Source organism: Myotis daubentonii, chromosome 21 (genome assembly GCF_963259705.1).
Source record: "Myotis daubentonii chromosome 21, mMyoDau2.1, whole genome shotgun sequence".
Lineage (NCBI taxonomy): Eukaryota > Metazoa > Chordata > Mammalia > Chiroptera > Vespertilionidae > Myotis > Myotis daubentonii.
This window is the reverse complement of record NC_081860.1, coordinates 8,308,088-8,333,047: the sequence shown is the minus strand read 5'-3', so window position 1 is coordinate 8,333,047 and position 24,960 is coordinate 8,308,088.

The following is a 24,960-nucleotide window of genomic DNA, read 5'->3' as shown; positions in this document are numbered from 1 at the left end:
AGGAACGTTATTCTTATTAATGTGTGCTATCATCACTGGTAATAGCACAGGTGCACACAGATAAGGACTGTGGACTGTGATAACTCACCCTGGCGTTCTCATGCCAGTTAGTGTTTCCCAGTTTCTAGTGGCACGTGCCTCTGCTACTCCTTTTACCCGTCTATAAGGCCACCCTTCTATCTCCTTCTGAGTAGTGACAACTCCTTTGCTTTGGTGCTAATTAGAAAGGAAGGGGGAGATGTAGTAGAGCTCAGGAAGTATGTCTCAGTGCTGTGGCGGTTGCAATGGTGTGAGCACACTCCACCATGACATGCTTCCTCAGCATACCAGGAAGTAGCAACGCCCGCCTGAACTAACTCCTAGAGCCACGTGCACAGTACCCCAGCCTTTCAGCCATTGGTCGCCTATAGCAATGTGTCTCCCTCTGATTGGTCGCCTATAGCAACGTGTCTCCCTCTGATTGGTCGCCTATAGCAACGTGTCTCCCTCTGATTGGTCCCCTCATGCTATATATACCCCTGTAGTTCCTCAATTAAACGGATCTGCGTCAATGAACCTGGTCCCCGGGGTCGTGCATGCAGATGCCCTAGTGCGTTGGGGCCCCGTCGTCCTCACCCCCGAGGGATCCCCTGCTTCATTCCATCTCTTAATGAGAGGCAATTGATGCTTTTTTATTGAAGATTGCTTTGATGATTCCAGAAAGAAGTGTCCTCTCCTCACCTGACATCCTTTTGTTTGTTGCTTCGTTCATACTCCAGTTCTCCTGTTCATTGTGGATATTGGCTGGGAGGCTGTGTAGCATCATGGTCAGGAGTCCAGGCACACTGCCTCCATCCAGTCCTGCCTCTTGCTTTTGCTTATGTGGTCTCTTTATAAGCCTAGGCTTCCTCGTCTGTCAAGTGAAGGGACTAAAACAGCTTCTTCATTATTTAGCTTCCCTCATTGTGACACAGTCACTGGTTTGCTATACGTAAAGGAAACCATTGAGCAGAGTGCCTGAGAACAGTATTATGTACATTATGCGAGGAAATCTCCACTGAAGAAACATGTCTCGTTCATGGTCCAAATCCTCCACAGTGCTTTTCATAATTTCTCACACATCATAGGTACAATGAACACTTGTCAAATTTAACTTTTCTCCATTATACTCTTCCTTAATATTTAAGTTGCTTCTAGCCCTTTTTGGAGTGAAGGTCTCAGATACTCAAAACAATGAAAAGATTATAGACAAAGTAGGAAGATTAGGTTCACAGATATACACGGTGTTTTATTTAAATACGCATGAGTCACAAAGAAATATATTTATTTTTTTTGAATAGCTCAACCTAAATAAAACCTGGAAAAGTCCAAACCCATCATCGCTACTGAAGAATAACAGAGTGAGGAATGAAGGAAAGAAATCAGAATGACTATCTGGCTGAGACAATGGGAAGCTTCATTAAGGTCTGTTAAGCCCCAAATACTAGGTCAGTTATGGCGGGGGGTGCTTTGAGCTCTGTGAAACTGTAAGTATACATAATTGCACTGTGTAATCCAGTCAAACCTTGGTCCTGTGGTACTCTGCTACCAATCCAGCTGCTGTTCCAGCTGTTTCTTTTCATCCCAAACGGCTCCTCTAGGTTTAAGTGACCCAAGGCAGCAAAGGAGATAGAAACCTTTCCTTTCTCTGGTTTTGGATACCTATGTGACTGACCCTCTGATTAGGTCATCCTCTGCTGTGGCTGTGAAAGCGGTAGCTGGGGAGATGAGGATAGAGGCATAACAGAGACCAAAACAGAAAAACGGCATCTAATCCAAGTTACCAGGTTCAAAGAGGAATGCCCCCCTTTCCAGATGCCTGGCTTCTGGGCATACAGTTGAGCTGCCATGTGAAATTGACAGAGTGACTGATGAAAGAGAGAGCTTGCCTTCACCTACCATCTTCAGCCCTCAAGGTAGGTGGGCAATTCCAGGACCCCTCAGAATTCCAAGCTGGACACAGTGAAGGCCTAAATAGACTGCCCTGAGTGTGCAGGGCTTTTGATGGGGTTTTCTACCACTAGTCATTTATTCCTAAGAGCACCCAATTCCTTTTGGGGGGAATTGTTTCATGCCATAGTGTGCAATCAAGATATGGTGGCAAATCTGGGTTGTGTGTCCTCCCATTTTGCAATGGAATATTTCAAACCAAGCCCTTGAGCCTTCAGTTTGATCCTGTAAGCAGCCCCAGAGCCTTTTAGAAAATTCCCTTTCTACTGGTTTGCCAGAATAAGTTTCTATGGTTTGAATCAAAGAATGCAAACTCAGACCCCATCTGAAACAAGAATTTTGACCTTGATCTTTCTACTAACATCACTTATATTCCTTCTAGACTAGAGGTGGGCAACCCCTGGCACCTGTGCCAACATGGCACGCCAGTAACTTTTGCTGGCACGCTAAACCCTCTCTTATAATCTTCAATTTGCAATTTTTGTGAACATTTGAATGACTTCGATGTTAAATTACAAGGAACTGGCAAGACATTTGATGTTATGTTTGGTTACATAAAGGCTTTTGAAAAGAAACTGGAAGTCTTTAAGAGGGATGTGGATGGTGAGAGATTTAGATATTTCCCAAACCTCAAGAGGCACATCAAAGACCTCCCACAAGATGACAGAACAGACTGTCAAAGCCTTCAAAAGCTGGTTTTAAACATCATCGAGTGAACTATTGAGCAGTTCTTCTCAAGATTTGCGAAATTCAGAGACCTGGAAGAGACAGCAAAATTCATGAGGTTTCCAGACAGCATGAAACTGGAGGAACTAAATTTAAAAATGCTTTCATGAATAGACATGGCTGACTTTGAAATGCAGTTGATTGAATTTCAGGAGTAGCTCAATTTGGAAGCAGAAATTTATTGACCTTAGAGTTGACTTGGAAAACATTGAAAAAAAGCGATTAAGAACAGGAGTACCAGAGAGAAGTGTTGAAAATAAACTATTGAGGACTTCCAATGCCATTCCAGAAAATTGTTTCTGTTTAAAAAACTTTGCAACAGCGTTACTCTCCATGTTTTCATCCACGTACGGTTGTGAATCTTTGTTCTAAGTGATGCATTTTGTTAAGTCTCGTAATAGGAGTAGCCTGACGGATGAAAGTAGTAGCTTGTGCATCTCTCTGAAGGTCATGAAATATAAACCTGATGTGAAATCTCTGTCATCAGTGATGCAGCAGCAAAAGTCCCACTGATTATGTCAAACGGAGTCATAAAGTTTTCTGTCGGACTGTCAGTGTACATGTATACATTACAAAATAAATGTATTTTTCATCATTATATACTGTGTTTTTGTCGCTCGAGTGAATTTTATTATTTCTTCAAGATTCTTCACATACGTACACCTTAAGAGATACCAAGTAGGCATAAAATGTTCTCAAAAAATTAGGGTTGGCACGCAGAAGAATTTTGAGTCAGAGATTTTGCTGGTTTTGGCACGCACTCACAAAAAGGTTGCCCACCCCTGTTCTAGACCTACTTTCCTTTCAAGCTTCCAGGTGTTAAGGGAGCATTCCCCAGAGAAGTAGGAAAAAAAATGAAAGACACCCATAAGCAAGTAAGCCAGGGAGCCGTGACAGGCAGTTTGAGGAGCAAGTCTGCGCTCACTGAGGGTCTGGAGCAGTTAGGCTGGATAGATCCTGTGGAACTGTGTGGGCTGAGCTGACCAGCTCACTGAAGGCTGGCCAAGCTAAGCATCCAAACTGAGTTTATTTTTTTTTTTTTTTGGTTGAAAACCTTTTCTCAAGTGAACTGATATGATTTAATTTTCTGTATCAAGATATAATGCAGTGGTGTCCTCAGTGCTTATTTCTTGGGACACATGGACATGTTTGATTCTATACTAATCCCTGTACCACTTGAGTCCATATGTAATTTTTGGCATTCTCCCCTTCCCTGTTTTATTTTGAGTAGTTATCTCTCATTTCTCATTACTAAATTCATGTCTGCACAATGTATGCCTCTTCTACTTTTATGCTGGCTTAGAAACAAGGAAATGAAGCTGGTTAAAACTAAGTGTAAAGCAAGAGTGAAGAGGGATTTGGTTGTGAGTACAGTCCGTACATCTCAGTGCAAGGCATCACTTTTCCTCCTATAAAACCAGTTTTGTGTTGTATTTTGAAATGACAAGGTTATCCTCCAGACACAGGAGATGTTACTGCGTTCAGAAACACATTTTATTTCTCTCAAATTTTACTCAACTTCCTCAGCTGCTTTCCCTCTCACATGAACTGTTCATCATCTCGGCAGAAATCACTGGAAATCACTGAGTTCTATTTTTGTGTAGATATATACATCAGAGTCTTGTCAGAGAGAAGGCATGGAATATGTATCAGGTAGCTCTTGTTACTTAACAAGTCACTGTGAAACAGGCGTTTAAAGTCACAATCTTTTGTTTATTTGTTCATTTATGATTCTGTGGATCAGAAGTCAGGCTCCACTGAGGTCTTATTCTTGCTCCACTTGTGTCACTTGCAGACTTAAGCTGGGACATCTGAGATGGCTGGGAAGACTGGCCCTGTCTTACCTCAAGATCTCTCATCCTCCAGGAGGACAGGGAGCCAGCTCAGGTTCTCCCTGTGGGTGCTGGGTTCTAAGATGATGAGAACGGAAGCGGTGAGGCCACTTGAGACCTAAGCTCAGAAGTCCCACATTGTCACCTCAGCCATAGTCTGTAGGTCAAAGCAGGTCACAAGACCAATCCCAACTCAAGTAGTGGAGAAATACACTACATCTCTGAATGAGAGAAGCTGCAAAGAAATTGTGATTATTTTCAATCCACCACAGCAGGAAACCCCAATTCATTATTTTATGAAGGACCAATTAGGCAAAAAGTCTTCTGATTTTAAAATAATCATCATCTCTGGCCCTGTCTAACCTCTCATTATTTGATTAGTGCTTGTGAATTTACAAAATGCTTTCTGTATTTCATTTATCCACATGACAAACTTTTGAAGTGTGTCTTCTCCTGTTTTCAGATAAAAGATTAGAAGCCCAGAGAAGTTAATGACTCACTCAGGGTCCCAAAGCTATGACGTGGGGGCACCTCCAGTCTATGCTTGTCCCCTGCACTTCTTATGAGGAACTCTATTTCTTTCAAAAGAGTGTGGTCTGCTTGGTTATTATATTCAAGATCAGAAGGGAAGCTGGTTCTTTCCCCCAGTGTGAAGATTGCCAGTTCGGGGCTACCTGTTACAGATGGGCACAGTTTCATCTGGGAGGCACTTTTCCCTAACCATGCATCTGTGCTGACAAATTTCAGAAGAGTTTCATGGGAGCTCTTTTATACCAGTAACTAAATTGACTGAACTTCAACTAGAAGCATAGACAGCTGCTGCTACTCAGAAAAGCAGGGCTAACAGCCATCTCCCTCAGAAAAGGTAGAAGTCCATAAGGAACTTTCATGGCTGCTAAGCGTATACAGTGAAATTTGCCAAACCTATTCCCTTCAGAAAGCTACAGTAGCTACCCACTCATTGAGTTATGCCTGCCATGGTTCTCTCACACAACTCTTTTTATATTCAGCTGGAAACATGTTTGACCTGTTAAATACTCATCTTTTAAAAAATGATGAAAGGAAAGCTCTGGCCAATTCCGTGAAAATCTTGAGAATTTATTAAAGGGATGTTTTAAAAATGAAATATGCATCATTGAAACAGAACCTCTACACTGGAAAAACAGTGTGAGGGCATATAGAGGGATCAGAGATCATTATTACCCACTGAGAGGGAATGCCAACCTTCACTGACTATTTTGATACATTAGTTACTTACCGAGTGCATTTCTGTGCTTCCTGTGGTTTTTCATCTTAGATGCCAAGGAATCAGAGGTCAGGGTTCTTGGGAAATTGTTCATTGTCCAACACTGTGAATGACAGCACTGAGTTCTCAATTATGTTGTTTTGCAGCTCCCACATTTTTATTGTTGAAGCATTCTTATTTATAACTTCTCTGTTTGCCCCCAATTCTGTGAGAGAGGGCAATTTCCAAACGAATGAGTGGGGAAACAGTCTCTGAGGAGTTAAGTGGCTGTTCTAAATTCACAAATCTAGTCATGTCAAAGGAGGAGCTAAAAACCCATATTATGACTCCTTCCACCTGTCATATTGCTTTTAAAAATATATAATAAGTTATTTTTTTCTGAACATGAAAGAAACCAATGCACTTAAAAACAAAAGACTAAAATAGACAATAAAAATTACCTAAGATCCCCACCCAGAAATGACCCCTGTTCCTCTGCCATCATTTGGCTCTCTTTTCTTTGTGTTTAGTTTGACACAGTTATGTGAATATATAGATTTTACACCTGGTGTTTGTTGTTTAGCTTGTGTTTAAACTTAGGTCAGGAATATTTTTCCATGCTAGTAAAAAAAAATCTTTGAAAATGTAATTGTAAAATGCTGCAGTGGTATGATGTCATATGTGTTTTCCATAAACCATTCAGTCCATGCTCTTTTGTTTGACACACAGAGAATATGTTACTTTTATTATAGTAAATAGCAATAGGGTGAAAAATTAAAGATAAATCTTCTTTTATATTTCTGGGTTTTTCCTTTGATCATATTTTTATGGGACTATATGGTAAAAGCTATTATGATTATGAAGGCACTGGGACATTTTTTTTAACTATGAATTCTGCATTAAACTCAAGTGTAATTCAGATTGTGCAAGAAAACATCTCAGTAGTAAACAGCAGGGTTCTAACTACTGGAAATTCTTTTCTACTAGAGTTTGGAACATATTCAATGGATAGGGGCTTCATCTCACAGATTAGATCCTCTTCTATAGATATTAATAATTTCCTTAATGGGCTTCACTGTATTACTTCTGTTCACTGTATCCCTGTTCCAAGATTCTGCTATCAAATCCACAAAATTCACCACTATGAGAGTAAAAATGGGGAGTGAAAGAAATAACTCAAGGATAGAAAACTGGTGAGAAGGCTGTTGTAGTTATCCCTTCCTTTACATTTATTCCTTCTGCCAGAAATACTAAACATGGGGTTTGTTTGTAACCCCAACACTTGTTTATTTGCACACTCAATTAATACAAAGAAGTACTCTGCCCACTAGAAACCATAAGAGACTTTCATTTCTAATAAAGTTAATATCAATCTTTAATATCCCACATTCAAAAAAAAACAAAACAACTCTTTCGTGGTGCTTTTACTTTTTTACCAAAGTTTAAGGGTCATGGGACCACAAAGAGAGAAAACCACTGTGGTCCATCCCCAGCCCTGATTGGTCCATTTCTTGCTCTGACCTCATAAGGCGCCATTGTGATCCGATTGCCAACCAACCCTATATAAGGTGCTGGCTGAGCCCAGGAAGCTGTGGGTAGACGTGGTTGTTTGGATTTGTTGTTAGTAGTGGATTGGCGGATTGATTGGTTGTTGCTTTTGACCTCTTCCTTCTCCTCATTCTCCTCTTCCCCCTCCTCCTCCTCTTCCTCTTCCTCGCCCTCCTCCTCCTGCTCCCCTCCTACCACTGATCCCCTTCAGTGGAAATTTTTAAATCACCATGTGTGATTTTTTTGAAGACATCCCGGCCAAAGTGGACTGCCAGTTTGGCAATTATGCCCTCCTCAGTAAAATCGGGAGGGGCTCCTTTGGCCAGGTGAGACTGGCCCGGCACCTCATAACCAGCATGAAGGTGGCGGTGAAAATAGTCAACTGTGAAGATCCCGCAGACGTGGCTGAAGAAATTGATTGTCTGAAAGAACTAAACCACCCGAACATCATAAAACTATTTGAGGTGGTCAACACCAACCACCAGGTATACATGTTTATGGAATATGCCCGGGGAGGTACCTTATACAATTATCTAAAGAAGTGGGGTCCTATCTTGGAGACGGAAGCACAAGCCCCATTCCGGCAGCTGCTGTCGGCTGTCCACTACTGTCACCAAAAACATATCGTCCACCATGACATAAAACCCGAAAACATCCTGCTGGACATGGGGTTGAATATCAAACTGGCTGACTTCGGACTGAGTGCTGTGTTCTGCAAGGAGGAAAAACTCAGCATCTTCTGTGGCACTCCCAACTACAAGGCCCCAGAACTGTTCGGGCTTGAACCATACGAGGGCCCGAAGGTGGACGTCTGGAGCATGGGGGTTGTGCTATACAAGATGCTGACCGGAGTACGTCCGTTTGGGGGAAAAACCTTAGAAGAACTGGAGGAGCACATCTTGAGTGGGCACTTTTCTCTTCCGGCTTTTCTATCTGTACCGTGCCACACACTCTTAAAGACAATGATCGACATCGACCCCGGCCGAAGACCCAACGTGGGGTTTCTTCTGCAAGATGCCTGGGTGAATATCGGGGAGGCTGACCAAATGACCCCATACATTGAACCAGCCTGCACTGACATCGACCCCCAGGTCACTGAAATCATGCGGACACTTGGGTATGAGCAGGAAGAGATAGAGTCATCCCTCACGGAGAAGAAGTTTAATAGTGTGATGGGCACGTACAGGATATTAAACATGCAACTTAACACCGGCATCCAAACAGTAAAAGTAAGCCCCAGGTCCTCCTGTGACTCCAACATAACAGTTTGTACATCCGAGGGGACTTGGAGATCAGAGACGGAAGGCAGCGACCCTCGGAATACACCAACGAGCCCAGAGTTCAGTGTGCCCACCACCACACCACCGGGGGTCCTGGACTGGGGTATTGCCACCCCTCCAATTAGAGTGGAGGTGAAGAGGGTCATCCGGTCATGCAGTGCGCACTTGCAGAACATCAGCCAGCCTGGCAGTGCGCACCTGCAGAACATCAGCCAGGCTGGCAGTGCGCACCTGCAGAACATCAGCCAGGCTGGCAGTGCGCACCTGCAGAACATCAGCCAGGCTGGCAGTGCGCACCTGCAGAACATCAGCCAGGCTGGCAGTGCGCACCTGCAGAACATCAGCCAGGCTGGCAGTGCGCACTCGCAGAACATCAGCCAGGCTGGCAGTGCGCACTCGCAGAACATCAGCCAGCCTGGCAGTGCGCACCTGCAGAACATCAGCCAGCCTGGCAGTGCGCACCTGCAGAACATCAGCCAGCCTGGCAGTGCGCACCTGCAGAACATCAGCCAGGCTGGCAGTGTGCACCTGCAGAACATCAGCCAGGCTGGCAGAGAACACATGCAGAACACCAGCCAGCATGCCAGCGAACAATTGAAGAGTACTTCCCAGCCAGACACCAGGGGGGAATTAAGGAAACAGAAACTGAAGCCAGAACTCCAAGGTGACAGTAACGTGTTGCCTGTCACCCAGAACAGTAGCAGCCCCAGAAGCTGCAGTGGAGGCACAGAGAGAACCACCAACAAAGGCGAAGCTAGGCCACCTTGTGAGGAGACCCGAGCCTCTTCACCTGACCATAGCCAGCGCAGAAAAGGGATGGTGAGGAGGCTTTTAGGATTTTTAAAAAGATGCTGCTGCTGCACAGGAGAAAATAAAAAACCACGCGTAAAAATTACGCGGGTGGTACCGATTTAACATTCAAACATGGAGTGTCGGTGGCCACGCTTCACACACCAAGACCAAGAGGAAAAGAGGGTTAAATTGGCCACAGACTAAAGAGAAGACAATGAACTGAGTGAGACCATGACCGGACAGTACACCACAGCACACTAGACCAAAATCGAGGGGAGGTCAGTTCACCGCCGCTCACATGCCAGAACCTGAGGGGAGGATGGCTAACGACAGCTCACTCGGCCAAGACGTGGGTAGGTCTGTTCACCTGCTACAATACAAATAAACCTTGAGAAAATTATCCTAAGTGAAATATGTCAGACACAAAAACACAGATACTGTATGATTCCACTTATATGAGGTACCTAGTCAACCTCAGAAAATAGATTTGGTGGTTGTCATGGGTTGGTGGTAGGAGGAATGGGCAGTTCAAGGTATAGTTTCAGTTTTGCAAGGAAAAAATTCTGGGGCTTGGTTACACAAAAGTGTGAATATAGTTAATAATACTGAACTGCAACCTTTTAAAAATAGTTAAGGTAATAAATTGTATGTCATGTGTACTTGACCACAATTAAAAGTTTAAAAAAATTTTTTTTAGAAGCAGAAGCAATAGAATCTCAATTTCCTGTTTTGGCAATATATGATATATAGGTAGGGTATTACCATTGGGGTCACTGGGTGATGGGTACAGAAACTTCCTGTGCTATTTTGCAATTTCTTGTGAGTTTATAATTATTTCTAGATAAAAATGTTTTTTAAACAATACTCAAAAATCATCATTTCCTAATTATTTTACTACGATTTGCAATGAACTGTATTCTTGAGATTTTTTTAAGTCTCTTCTCTAGTGTTGCACATCACCCCTCAAAAATCTACATTCAGTTGGAAGCTGGAAATCAGTGGGAGTATTTATACCACGAAAATTAGTGAATGCTACAAGCAAGGGCTCCACACTAACAACCCCCAGCCGGTTGTTAAGCTTTTGCCAGGAGCCTGTGGTCCAGGTGTCCTCAGGATTAAAATTAGGTTAGCTCTGAATCCTATGCTTGTGAGAGGATGAGACAAATAAGTGGCGACTAGCTGACCATAGCAGTAACTTAGAAACTTCAAAGCTGGGGATTACACCCCTAGGGGTGTTTCTCCCTAGAGAGCTGTGATAGTTAATGTTTGTGTTCACTTGGCTGAGCTGAGGGAGGCCCAGATAGCTGGTAAAACATTATTTCTGGGTGAATTCTGGAGGCTGTTGCCAGAAGAGATTAGCATTTAAATTGTGTATTAGACTGAGTAAAGAGGATCTACCCTCACCAATGTGGACAGGTATCACCCAATGCATTTTGAGGGCCCGAATAGAACAGAAGGTGGAGGGGAAAATTCTGTTTCTCTTCTGGAGCTGGGATGTCCACTTTCTCTTGTCTTTCTCTGAGTATCAGACATCGGAGCTCCTGGTTCTCCAGCCTTCAGACTCTGGGACTTACACTAGCAGCCCTGGTTCTCAGGCCTTCACATTGGGCTGAATTATACAACCGCTTTCCTGGTTCTCTAAGCTTGCAGACGGCAGATCATGGGACTTCTCGGCCTCCATACCACGGTGAGTCAATTCCTATAATAAATGTCCTCTTACATATGTGTATCTATTTATCTATAGTTTCTCAACTGGCTCTGTTCCCCTGGAGAACTCTGACTCATACAGAGGTAAAGGGGACAGACCTGACCTGCAGGGTTGTTTTGAGAGGCGAGGGTCGACTGAGTGTGTGTTTTCTTGACAGCGGGTTTTCTCATGCTTGGAGCTCTCTCTCCCCCAGGGCTCACCTGCTCTCCATCTCCTGAATTCATTGGAAGTGAAGCAGAGTGGGGGGCGGCGGGGAGGGGGTCTGGCTTTCCTCCATTTCCTGCTCTTGTGGTGGAGACATCTCTTTTCTTTTCATTCCCATTGAAGATTTTATTACACCTGTGTGGCTCTTAGATAAAGTGAGGTAAGAGTCCACGAGGGTTGAGGATCTCAGGGCAAGGCGTTCCACCAGCTAAAGCAGTGGTTCTCAACCTTCCTAATGCCGCGACCCTTTAATACAGTTCCTCATGTTGTGGTGACCTCCAACCATAAAATCATTTTCGTTGCTACTTCATCACTGTAATTTTGCTACTGTAAACAATATGTAATTATAGATGTGTTTTCCGATGGTCTTAGGCGACCCCTGTGAAAGGGTCATTCGACCCCCAAAGGGGTCGCGACCCACAGGTTGAGAACCGCTGGTCTAGAGGCAGTTCTCCCTGCAGTTCACTCCAGTGATGGGAAGGAGTCAGTTGCCCTAGGCTGAGCCCTTTTCTCCTTGATTGTGTCTCACTGAAGTTGGGAAACATTCCTTCCTGGGTGGTGCTCTTGGATGGCTGAATGTGGGAAAGAAACTCAGAATAACTGTTGGATAAGCCAGGTCAGATGCTTGAGTGAGTTTGTATCCGCATTGCTCAAAAGTTCCTATCGCTGCTCTTTTGAAGTTGCAGTTTTGACTGACAACTTGGGCCTTGGGTCTGCAGGCCTTGTCCACCCTGCTGGTAGAAAATCCTTATCCTCTTGCTTTGCGATGTGACTGCTCATAGTTGGGATGAGTTGGTTGAGCGGCTGGTCCGGTTCCTTCTCTTTCCCGCGGCGCCGCCGACCCTTCTCTCCCCCCGGGGAAACCGACGTGCCCACGAGCGAGGCGGCGCCCGGTGCCTACCTGGTCGTCCTCAAAAATGATTTTGGCGGGGATTTCCTTGCGAATGATCTTCCCGAAGATCGTGTGGCCACCAGGCCGAGCGGCCTCAGCCTTGGCGATCTCATCTGCCTTCGTGGCCTCGCTTCCTCAAGGCTACCGGGGGCGCAGCGCGGGCGGAGGGAGGAGCTGGGAGCCGGCCCAAGACCCAGCCTGGGGGAGGTCCTCCATCCCGGGCTTCAGGAGCCGGGGGAGACCGTTTTCTTTATTCTTTTTTAAAATTTATTTATTTATTTTTTAATATGTTTTTATTGACGTCTTACAGAGAGGAAGGGAGAGGGAGAGGGATAGAGAGAAACATCGATGAGAGAGAAACATCCATCAGTTGCCTCCTGCACACCCCCTCCTGGGGATGTGCCCGCAACCAAGGTGCATGCCCTTGGCCGGAATCGAACCTGGAACCCTTGAGTCCAAAGGCCGAGGCTCTATCCACTGAGCCAAACCGGTCAGGGCTTCTTTATTCTTTTCCTGTCTCTCAGAGTGGAGTTGCTAGTGTAAGCCGGCTCTCGCTGGCTTTAAGGACCCTTGCGGGGAACACTGGAGGCTGTGCCTGGGAAGATCCGCTAATCCAGGCAGTGTTTGCGGGGTGAGGCGCCCTGGCCCTTTCATTTCTCAGCTACGGGAGGTCTTGGCTCCAGGACGTAAGCCCTCCTTGCATCATTTTTATTTTTCTCCCTCCAACAGTGATTCTCAACCTGAACTGCGCGTTAAAATCACTTGGAGAGTTTTTAACAAAACCTGACTGCAACCCAGGTCAACTCAACCAGACTCTGGGGTAAGACCCAGGCATCGGCGGTAAGGTAAGCCTCCCCACCCTGATGTACAAAGACTCTTTCCCAGCAGTCACCCACTTGATGTCAAATGCCCGACCTTAAAGTACCTAAACCTGCCCTAACCCCACATCCTCCTTCGCATTTTTGCTCCTTTTTAAGATAGATATATATTTCTCATCTTTTTGGAGCCCATTTCCCTCTTGTTGAAACCATTGAGGACCGCTGCTTACAAAATCCTATAGGTAATTGCAGTTATCATACTGGACCTCTTGGCGTCATTGGCCACTGTTGGCCATTACCTCTCCCCACCCTCTCTGGGTGCTGTTTCTCCTTCACAGGGAGCCTCCTGTTCCAGCCTCTCGTGCACTCTGTTCTTGGCCCTCTTCTCTAGCTAGCAGTCTCCAAGTGTCCTTATTAAGAAGAATTAACCACACCTCCCGGACGACCCTAAATTATTGTATTTTACCACTCTGTCTTGGCAGAATGACTGATAGCGGCCCCCTTTCATATCAGCAGTTCCCCATTGGTTATTTTTGCTGTCAAAATTAATAGGGCAATTGGTAAAATCTAAATAATGCCTGTAAATTATATAATAGTTTTGAAAATCATGCTAATTTCTTCACATATCCACAGCAAAATTATCAAAATCAGTTGATATATGCTGGGGCTCTATAACTGAAGTTTCTAAAATGTTTCCCAGTGATGCAGTTGCTGCTGGGCCTGAAACCATACTTTGAGAACCACTGATGTAAGAGAGTGGCCTTTTTTATAGGAAACAACCCACTAAAATATTTAGGAGTATAGGGGTTTCATGTTTGCATGAAAGAGATTTTTTAAAAACCCACATCCGTATATAGATTAAAAAACTAAAGCAATTGTGGTAAAATATTAACATTTGGGGAACATGAGTGAAAGGTATATGCAAATTCTATTGCAATTTCCTGTAAGTCTGAAATTGTCAAAAAGTAAAAAGAAAAATATGTACTGGTTGAGATAATAAATGATATGGTCACCTTTCATTAAGTCTGAGGGCTGAGACTTACTGACTCTCCAGTATTTATCATCTAACCTATTCTTCACTTAATTCCAATTTGGTCTATGGTATATATTACTGCCCACTCACCACCTCCATTTGGGTGTCTATTAGGCACTTCAAATTTATTTTTGCTTTCAATTGTTTGTGTCACAATAAACAATCCAACAAAAAGCCCCTCCTGCAGAATTCCATATCTATTGTAATGCCATTCATGGAATTGCTCAAGCCAAAAGCCTTGAAATCAGCCTTAACTCTTCTGTCTGTACTTTCAGCACATTTCATGCGTGTAATCATTTCTCACCTCTACTCCACCACCTTAACCCAAGCTACTATCATATAGATGGCCATGTCCTAATCTCAGGAGCCTATGAGTATGTTACTTTATATGGTAATGGGGTTTTGCTTGTGTAATTAAGTTAAGGATCTTGAAGTAAGGAGATTCCTGGATTTTTTTTTTCAAAACTTGAATATAATATACTATTGTCTTCTCACACTGACCTGAGAAGTCAGGTGCCATTCTGATCACATGCCAGTGTATGTGAACTGTTTTTTTCTCTCCGATTTTTCCTTTTATCAGCATTGTGCTGACCTTACATCATGAGCCATAGTATGGGTTTTGTGTTGGGCACTTGGTGGAGCCCTTTCAATCTAGTAACTCAAGCACCTCACTTGGTGAAATTTCCTTAATTTATTCTCCCTTTTAATTTCTGTTTTCTCTGTTCTCTCTTGTTGGAGCCATCTAGATCACTCCCTTAATTATCTTTTCTCTCCTCAATTTTTATTTGTCAACTTAATCTCTGCTTTTACTAATTTGACATCCGTAAGCTTTTGGGAGTTACTGAACATTCCTTTTTAAAAAGTCCTCATCTGAGGATATGTTTACTGATTTTTTAGAGAGGGAGGAGAGAAAGAGAGAAACGTCAACGTGAAAGATAGACGTCAATCGGGCTGCCTCCCACACTCTCCCTGACCGGAGATCAAATCCAAAACCAAGCATCTGCTCCAACGGGAAATAGAACCTGAAGCTTTCTGGTGTGCAGGACGATGCTTCAACCAACTGAGCCGCCCGGCCAGGGCCTAAAGGCTCCTTTTTAAATTTTTCTTTTTGTTTTTATTGCATGTTTGCAATAACTTGGGAGTTAAGTGTAGTTGTCTCTATGTTTTCTGCTCCTTGTTTCCTGTTTCTGTTTTGCTGTATGCCTTTGAAGTTAGAGGAGTTCAAAAATATATAAAATATTTAAAACAGTACTTAGCACACATGATATACTCAGTAAATGTTAGATATTGTCTGGTGAAAGGACTGGAGAAAAGGAGGAATGGTGACAGAGTAACAAACCTTTTTAAGTAGTCTAAGAAACGGATGGGGCCCTAACCGATTTGGCTCAGTGGATAGAGCGTCAGCCTGCGGACTGGAAGGTCCCAGGTTCTATTCTGGTCAAGGGCATGTACCTGGGTTGCGTGCACATCCCCAGTAGGGGGCGTGCAGGAGGCAGCTGATCGATGTTTCTCTCTCATCCATGTTTCTAACTCTCTATCCCTCTCCCTTCCTCTCTGTAAAAGTTCAATGAAATATATTTTTAAAAAAGAAAGAAAGAAACGGATGGGGAGCATCTGAACTTAAATAGTTTGGGGCTATGGTGGATATACAAAAATTAGACATCCTAAAGTTCCCACATGAAGTGTAAGGTATATTTAGAGATGATTTTAAAATTTCTGGCTTGAGAAAGACTGTGTCTTCCATTACTGAAATTGAGAAGACAGGAGAAAAAGCAGTATTGGGGGAATAACATTGAGTATTCTTTTGGACTTGAGAAGTATGAGGTGGCTTTTGGCTAGGCTCCGCCCTTCAGTCCTGACTGGCTATGCGGGACTAGGTTGGGTCTTAGAGTCTAGGCTGGGCACTTTGGAACTAGTGTCAGCCCTTAGGCCTTAGCTGGGCTAGTCCGGGCTAGGGCCATGACAATCATATTGATCTGGGCCTTGGGGAACCCCGGTCTCCACCAGAGTGCCTTACAGGGAAGGACCCATCAGGGAGCATCCTGGCCCAGGAGCCAGAGGTTGAAAGGGCTGCTGACTCTCAAGGAGAGGTGCCTGTGGAAATCACTGACACAGGCTGGGTTCCTTGGGCCTGCGGGAAGAACAGGTATTGCTTAGGGGCGGGACTTTGGGGCGAGGTTCCGCCCTCCAGACAGGGTTTGGCTGTTCCTGGCTGGGCTCTTTAGGGCTGGGCTCTTTAGGGCTGGGCTCCCCAGTCAGGACTGGCTACAGCTGTTGGGGTTAGGGCTCAGCTGGGCTCTGCCAGGCTCCGCTCCGCCTTTCGGGACTAGTTTTTGTGTTTTTTAAAGAAGTGCGAGCTGGCCTCAGTCTTTCGCTAAATCCTCCTCACAATCTGACTCCTACCAGAGTGCCAGGCTCTTTTCTCTCCATTTTTTAACATAATCTTGTAAAAATCAGGTGTCAGCATTCTACCTATTTTTTGAGAAATCACAATTGAACTTGCCTGAGTTACCCAAAACATCTTCCTTCTGAGCTCTCTTAAGATTTAATAAGTTCACGAATTTGTGTATGCTAGTATGTGCCTCACTTTAAGAACAGAAGAAGGCCTCCATATCTTAAGAAAAATGATAAAACATACCAGACAGGTAAAGTTGTTTACCTTGGCAGACTGGTTTTGCAGGGGAATTACTAACTTTTTAACTATCTTTATATTGTTTTGTTTCAAAGACCTGGGTATTATTTTTGTAAATAAAGGTTTTTAATTTAAAGATAAATAATCAATGTAAAGGTATTTCCAGAAACCCTGGTTTTCATCAGCTACTTTGAAAAATAGTCAATGAAACGAACAGAACAGAATTACTACTTATGTAATTATGTAATTACATACTTGTAATTATGTAAAATGTGATTTTTTTTTCTTTTGCTGTCTGACTTCTTATTTTCTTGATAGGTTTTACAGCTCTTTAAAAGATTGCACAGGACCAGACAACCAGTTTTTAAAAATGATCCCAGAGCATTAGAAGGTAAGCTGACTTATTTTCCTTTGGAACAAGTCTATTCTTCAGATGGCTGCTCATATATCCAAGAGACCCTGTATAGTCAAGCCTCATCTTAGGGAATGGCCTTCACTACCTCTTCCCTGATGTTGTTATGTGTTATGAAGATTAGTTTACAATTACACTTTTTTGAGGAGTATACACTTAAAGAAAATTGAAGTCCTTTCTCTATTTTATTATCACAATTTCACACACTCTAGGACTAGATACTACCATATTGTTAATGCCTTGTGTCATTCTAGAAGTGACAGCACCTAAGAAAGAGAATCTATTCCAAGCAATTCCACATTTAGCATTTCACTGTTTTAAGTGATTTCTATCTTACCTGGTTCTGTGTTGGTCATGTTCACTTCCAATCCTCATACATTTCTAAACCTCTTTACCTAGGTTAAGTGTCTCCACTGTCCCAGGAAATTCTAGTTTTTGTAATTCACCAAAAAGAATTTCTTGAATATTAAAATATATGCCTTATATTGTACTTTACACAAATTCCTCATTTAACTATTATAACAACCCTGTGATATCGTTGCTATTACAGAAAACCCTTGATTTTGTGGAGATTGATTTAACAGAATTAGGATTTAATGGAAAATTTTCTAGCCTGGCCAAAACCGGTTTGGCTCAGTGAATGGAGCGTTGGCCTGCGGACTGAAGGGTTCCAGGTTCGGTTCCGGTCAAGGGCATGTATCTGGGTTGCGGGCACATCCCCAGTAGGAGATGTGCAGGGGGCAGCTGATCGATGTTTCTCTCTCATCGATGTTTCTGACTCTCTATCTCTCTCCCTTCCTCTCTGTAAAAAATCAGTAAAATATATTTTAAAAAAATTCTAGCCTGTATCTCATGTGAAATTAATTTAACACCCTATTAATTTTAAAATGCTTTAAACCAAGATTTGTTTATAATTAAATTGATAAATTTGTTGTTTTGTTTATTTGTTATTAAAAAATTTATTTTTAACAAATTTTACTGAATAAGCCATATGTTTGAAAAATACTAGTAATTTCACCAACATAAATAAATGTTACATATCTACAACCATAGTCTGCATATTTAAATCCAGGAGTGATTGTTCGTAACAATGTTCAGCAAATGATTAGCATTTGATCACAGATACCAAAGCATTAGAAGTTAAGTTTTTGTTTGTTTTACCTTTGTAACATCCCACGGGGTAATTGTTTCTATTGTTGCATGGCGTGACTTTCTGCAGCAGTTTTAACGCATGCCACCCATCTTCCGACATGAGCTAAGCCATGCCTGCCCCAGACGTGTGCATTTGTTTATTCACAGTGACTGGTGAATGCACACATTTACTAGACCTATTTAGTATAAATTTAAAAGTACAGTCAGACATGTAGAAAAGTTTTCTGTGAAATTAAACTTTCATACATAATTTTAATTACACAAATGCATCTACATTGGTCAATTTTTTAACATAGACATTTGGAAAACCTGTCTACTACATAAATATAAAAGGCTAATATGCATAGTGTCCCCTCGGGAGTTCAACCAGGAGATCGGGAGTTTGATCACTCACTATGTCGTGCACTGACCACCAGGAGGCAGCACAGAACAAAGGAAGGCCCTGGCCGGCAGCCAGAAGGCCCCAATCGGCTGTGATCACCAGCCAGATCTAGGGACCCTACCTGTGCACGAATTTCGTGCACCAGACCTCTAGTTTTATTATAAAATGGACTGTCAGCTTTAACAGACACCCTGCCTCACCTGAATTAGTCCATTATATCGAGGTTTTACTGTATGATTTCTGTTAAGATAAGAAACTAAAAATGGTGAAAGAATTTGCCCCAAATTTACTTAGCAAGAGGTAGAGCTAGGATTCAGCCTAAGCAGTCTGGTTCCAATGCCCAAACTCTGAACCACCTTGCATATTGAAATTCTGAAGCATAAAAGGAAGGTTTTATGACTACTCTCCCATCAAAATAGCATATTTTTGTTGCTTTAAATGTTTATAAGTGAAGTAATTTTAAGAACAGGTAACATTGTATGTTTACTAAGCACTTTATATGGATCATTCCATTAAATGCTTACAGCAATACAGTAAGGCAGTTTGTCAGGTTAAACTGAATGATGCTGCTGTAATGATGCTGAAGTCTCAGTGGTGTACGTGAACAAAAGTTTTATTTATCATTTACTTTACATGTCAGCCACGGTGCTCAGAGCTGCTATATATTTATTTTAATTTGTGTATGTATGTCTGAGTTAATGTGCTTGTAAGTATTGAGTTTTGCCATCTTAAAAACATTTTAAGTTAAATTCTTAGATTTATAGGAACAAAGAATTACATTGGATTTATTGAATCTAATATCTTGAAGTACACAAATGAAATTCAAGTGAAAAGCAGGAAACAAAAGTATTAGAGTGCTGAAGGTTTATATTAGATTTCATTACAAACTTGCCCGCCTGTCATAAGTTCTCCAAGAGACTTCTTTAATAAATTTCTGATTGTTATACTTTGTTTTACATGGAGCAAATATATTTCCTCTACTAGAGAAGTAGTCATTCATAATGAATAACATGTAAATTATTGGGGCAGGAATTATAAATTCGAAAAGCAAATAACTTTATGTATTTTTCTTTCTGTAGCAGCCAGAATAAAAGTAAATGAAGAATTCAAAAATAATAAAAATGAAGCTTCTTCTAAGAAAATAGAAGAGGTACAGTAATTGAATTTTTCAATTTTACAATAAAATGCTTATAAATTGTATTAGCAAATAGAGCAGTGGTTCTCAACCTTCTGGCCCTTTAAATACAGTTCCTCATGTTGTGACCCAACCATAACATTTATTTTTGTTGCTATTTCATAACTGTCATGTTGCTACTGTTATGAATCGTCATGTAAATATCTGATATGCAGGATGGTCTTAGGCGACCCCTGTGAAAGGGTCGTTCAACGCCAAAGGGGTCGCGACCCACAGGTTGAGAACCGCTGAACTAGAGGACATGATGAAAATAGAGGGGTTATGTGAAATACAAACCCGATAGTTAAAGCAACTGTAGATAACCTTCACTTGTTTGGTATGGCTCACCTCCTCTGGGTCATCTGCCTACAGCCATAAGAAAACAAGTTGCCTGGTAAAAAGAACAAGGATGGTAGCCCTGGTCAAAACAAGAGCAGCTGAATCAACTCAGACACCCACAGAAGTGCTATCTTCACTTAAGGCAACTGACTGAAACTGAAAAGAATGAGTGCTGTGGTACCTCAGAACTATAGAGGAAACACCTACTCATTTAGCTCAACTAGACAGATTTTTTTTTTTTTAAATTCCTGTCTTGGCAATGGAAGTTAACCAGCCACAGTTCATGAACACTCTTGGTTTGCCTTTAATATTGGCATTTTAGTCAATTGTTTAAGACAGTCTACTGAAATTAGTCCGTGAGCTCCCTGGTACTCCCAATGCATATTCATTGAAAAAATTCACAATGATTTGTTTCCTATATAAAATCATGCTGCGTATATACACTATCTCAGTTTTGAGCTTCCTAAATATTCCTGTTTCTAACCTTGGATAAATATAGGGAAAGGACCCATAGGAAGAAAAAGAAAAATGGAAAACTATTTGCAGGGGTAGTTATGATTCCAAGAATTGGTTTGATAAAAAGGAAAGTATAAATTAGAGAAATTCTTCTGTGTTTAAATAAAATTTCCGAATGTTAGTTTTTTTTATGAAAATCATTTATATTTTGAAAGATGTATTTTTGAAATAGTAAATATCTATAATAAGCCAATGAGACAAAATGAAATAGCTTAAGAATTTCTATTCCTGTAATATAAACAAAAAAGGGAAAGATTTCCCTTAAGCATATGATAGGGCAAACAGGGACTATGAAATTTTTATTCATGTAGAAGTTAAGATGACATTAGAGTAAAGTTATGAATTGAAGTTAAAAGGTATATATGGAGGTTTGTCCTATTTGTTATTTAGTAAACTGGTAACAATTTGGCAATTTCTAAATTTTTAAATCATGATTTAAACTTCTAAAATTTTTTTCATTTTAAATTGTTGATATCAACTAAACTGAGAAAATGAACTACAACCTCCCAAGTTCATTTTACTTTTAGAGTACTAATTTAACATTAAGCAATCTAGAAATTAGGTATTTGTTATATATAAATACATATGGTACTCTCTACAACTCTTCATATGTTAAATATTTAGTAGCTTTTGGATAATTACATTGTCATATATTAGAGGGTTTGTTAGACTTGGCACCAAAAGGAAACGTAAGCATCCTCTATACCAGCAGTTTTCCAACTTTTTGGTCTCAAGACCCCTTTACCTTCTTAAAAATTGAGTACCCTAAAAAGTGCTGTTTGTGTGTTATACTTATCAGTATTTACTATATTAGAATTTAAAGCTGAAAAATTTAAAATAGATATTGATTGAATCATTTGAAAACAATAGACCCATTACATGTTAAAAAATACATTATTTATGAAAAATACTACATTTTCAAAATAATTTAGTTAGAAGAATGGCATACTTTACATTTTTTAAATCTCTTTCATGTCTGGCTTAATAGAAGTCAGCTATATTCTATCTGCTTCCTCATTCAGCATGTTTTTTAGGTTGAAGTATATGAAGAAAATTCAGTCTCACACAAGTAGTTGGAAAGGTAAAGGAGTATATAATAGCCTTTTCCAAAAATTGTGAATATTCTTTGAAACTATACATCACCAAGTGATAAATTGCCTTAAAGGTTAGTTTCAATGTAGAACTCTATTCCTATTAGTCCAATGGAAGTTATATATTTAAAAAATATATATATATTTTGGCTCTAGAATTCATACACACCACCTCTCGGTCTCCTCTAATCCCTTGCTCCTCATTTATCCTTGTTCCCAGCCTTAGACCTAGGACTCCACTCAGCTTCTGCACCTCCAAGGAGGAGGCCCTTTTCCCCCTTTCTCTGCCTTGCCAAGAAGCTTCTCAAGTCTGTCAGCGTGTGAGGTTTTGGTCACCCACAGGCTTTCATGTCAATTAATGGCAGCTCCCTCCTCTTGATGTTCAGACCAATATCCTTCGTGCTGTCTTGACTGCTTTCGTTCTCTCACACTTTAATCTGGCAGCAGATCCTATTGGCTTAACCTTCAAAATATACGTAGAATTCAACCACTTCTCACCCTCGTCATCATTATCTCCAGGTTCAAGTTACCATCATTTCTCACTGAGTTGTTACAACAGCCTCCTCCTGGGTCTTTCTTCTTTTGTCCTAAATTCCTACAGCCTGGTCTCAATACTTTTAAAGGCAGAGTGAACCTTTTTTTTTTTTAAGGCATATTCTATCCTTCCTCTGCTCACAACCTCCATGACTCCTCATCCCATGACCTATAAGAGCATATCATCTGACCTCTGTTAACTTCCCTCCTCACTTCACTCATTTTCAAGAAAAAAATCTAGCAAATACCCAAGTCTGAATAATCATAGTTTGTCTGCCTATCAGTGGTTCATTCAAGTACAAATGGTATTTCATAGAGAAAACTCTACTTCTCACAACTCAAACAGTGAAGAAGGGTCTAGGCCGGTGGTCAGCAAACTGCGGCTCGCAAGCCACATGCGGCTCTTTGGCCCCTTGAGTGTGGCTCTTCCACCAAATACCACATGCGGGTGCACACGTACAGTGCGATAGAAACTTCGTGGCCCATGCGCAGAAGTCGGTATTTTGTGGAAGAGCCACACTCAAGGGGCCAAAGAGCTGCATGTGGCTTGCGAGCCGCAGTTTGCCAACCACTGGTCTAGGCTCTAATATCATGAAAATAAATTTGACATCATGGATCCTCTGAAAGGGTGTTAAGGTGCCTCAAGGGGTCCACAGTGTTGAGAATTGCTGTTCTAGTCCATTTCTTCATTTTGCAAATAATGAGGTCTGAAAATCAGAGTAGGTTATTAAACCGAGGCCATACACTTAATGACAGAACCAGAATTGGAATCCAAGTATTCTGACTCCTAATCCAACACTCTTTCTAGTGTTCAGAACATCCAAGTCTATAAAAGAAAGATTCACTACCACCACCCCAAAAAAACTATATGTTTTAAACACAGTGTAAAATATATATGTACAACAAAAAAATACTCTAAACCTGTTTTGGATCAAAATATAAACGGGTGGATAAAAGTTAAAAGTATATGCCTGTCTGAGCTTTCTGCACACTTAGAATGGTTATAAAAAGTTAAAGGCAGATTATTACATAAAAACTTTGTAGTAAACCTATACTTTTCAAAAACAGTCCATTCATATGAACCATTGAAAAACACCTGAAGGATTTATTCTGTGTTTGGTTTTCTTAACAGCTAATAAAAATAGGTTCTGATGTGGAATTGTTGCTCAGAACATCTGTTGTACAAGGTATTCACACAGACCACCATACACTGAGTAAGTAAAGTAAAAGAAAAATGTTTTCTGATTGCAATGTGTTTTAAAATATTGAGCAATTACAGTGCTTTTAATGCTGATTGGTAAAAGAGCTTGATTTTGCCAATGTGGTATATATTATACATATTTGTAAGGCTACCATTTAAAAATACTCAAGTATGAAACTTTGTTTGACCAGATTTTTTCTTTTTAATTTTTTTTTAAAAAAGTTTACTGATTATATTACAAAACTACAGTTACAAAGACAGTATGACTATTTTTATCATATTTATTTGGGGTTCTTAATATTTCTAGTACCATTTACCACTTACCTAGACTAAGTCTGTTTCTCTATCTTTTATCCTATGACTAGAGGCCTGGTGCACAAAAATTTGTGCACTGGTGGGGTGGGGGATGGAGGATAGAGGGGTGTCCCTCAGCCCCACTTGTGCCCTCTCACAGTCTGGGACCCCTTGGGAGATAACCACCTGCTGGCTTAAGCCCGCTCCCCAGGTGGCAGATGGCAGGCCCAATCCCTAGGTGCCTGCCTGGGTGGCAGATGGCAGGCCGATCCCTAGGTGCCTGCCCTGCCTCCCCAGGTCGCGCTCAGGGCAGGGATGATCAGGGGGTTGGGGTGCCGCCCTGGGTGGCACACTCGGCAGGGCCGATCCAGGGTTTGGGGCCCCGCTCCCAGTCACACAGAGGGCAGGGCGGATCCGGGGGTTGGAGCGCGGCCCCTGTCGGGCATAGGGCAGGGCGGATCCGGGGGTTGGGGCTCCTCCCTGGGTCGCACATGGAACCCCCCCCCCCCGCCCAGGATCGCAGATAGCAGGCCCGGATGGCGGCAGGGCAGGCAGGATGGCGCTGTCCCGCCCTGCCTGCAGTATGCAAATTAGCCGCCATCTTTGTTGGTGGTTAATTTGCATATCACGCTGATTAGTCCATGGGAGGTGTAGCGAAGGTACAGTCAATGACTGTTTTTGACTATTATTAGATAGGATTAGAGTTATTTTAATTCAGAACAATTGGGATTATAAGAAATAAAAATGGAGTATAGGATCCGTCATTAGACCTCAAGACTCCTGGTGGGGCTCCGGCAGAATCTCATTTTATATTACACTAGAGGCCCGGTGCATGAAAGTCCGTGAAATCAAAGGGGTCCCTCAGCCCGGCTTGCGCCCTCTCACAGTCCGGGAGCCCTCAGGGGATGTCCAACATACAGGAAGTGGGCTTAAGCCGCAGTCTGGCCTCCCTCTGCAGGAGGTGACCAGCAGGCCGATCTGTGGACAGCAAGTGGCCGGCCCCGCCCCGGATCACACCGCCGCCATCACTGATGGCCTCCCTCTGTGGCAGGCAACCCTGGCAGGCCAATCTGGGGATGTTGAGTGGCCGGCCCCTCCCTGAATCACCCTGCCACTATGCTGCCACCCACCACCTCCCTCTGAGGGAGGTGACTGGTCAGGCGATCAGGGGATGGGATTTGTTTTTATTCCCTAAAGTTTCTGTGGG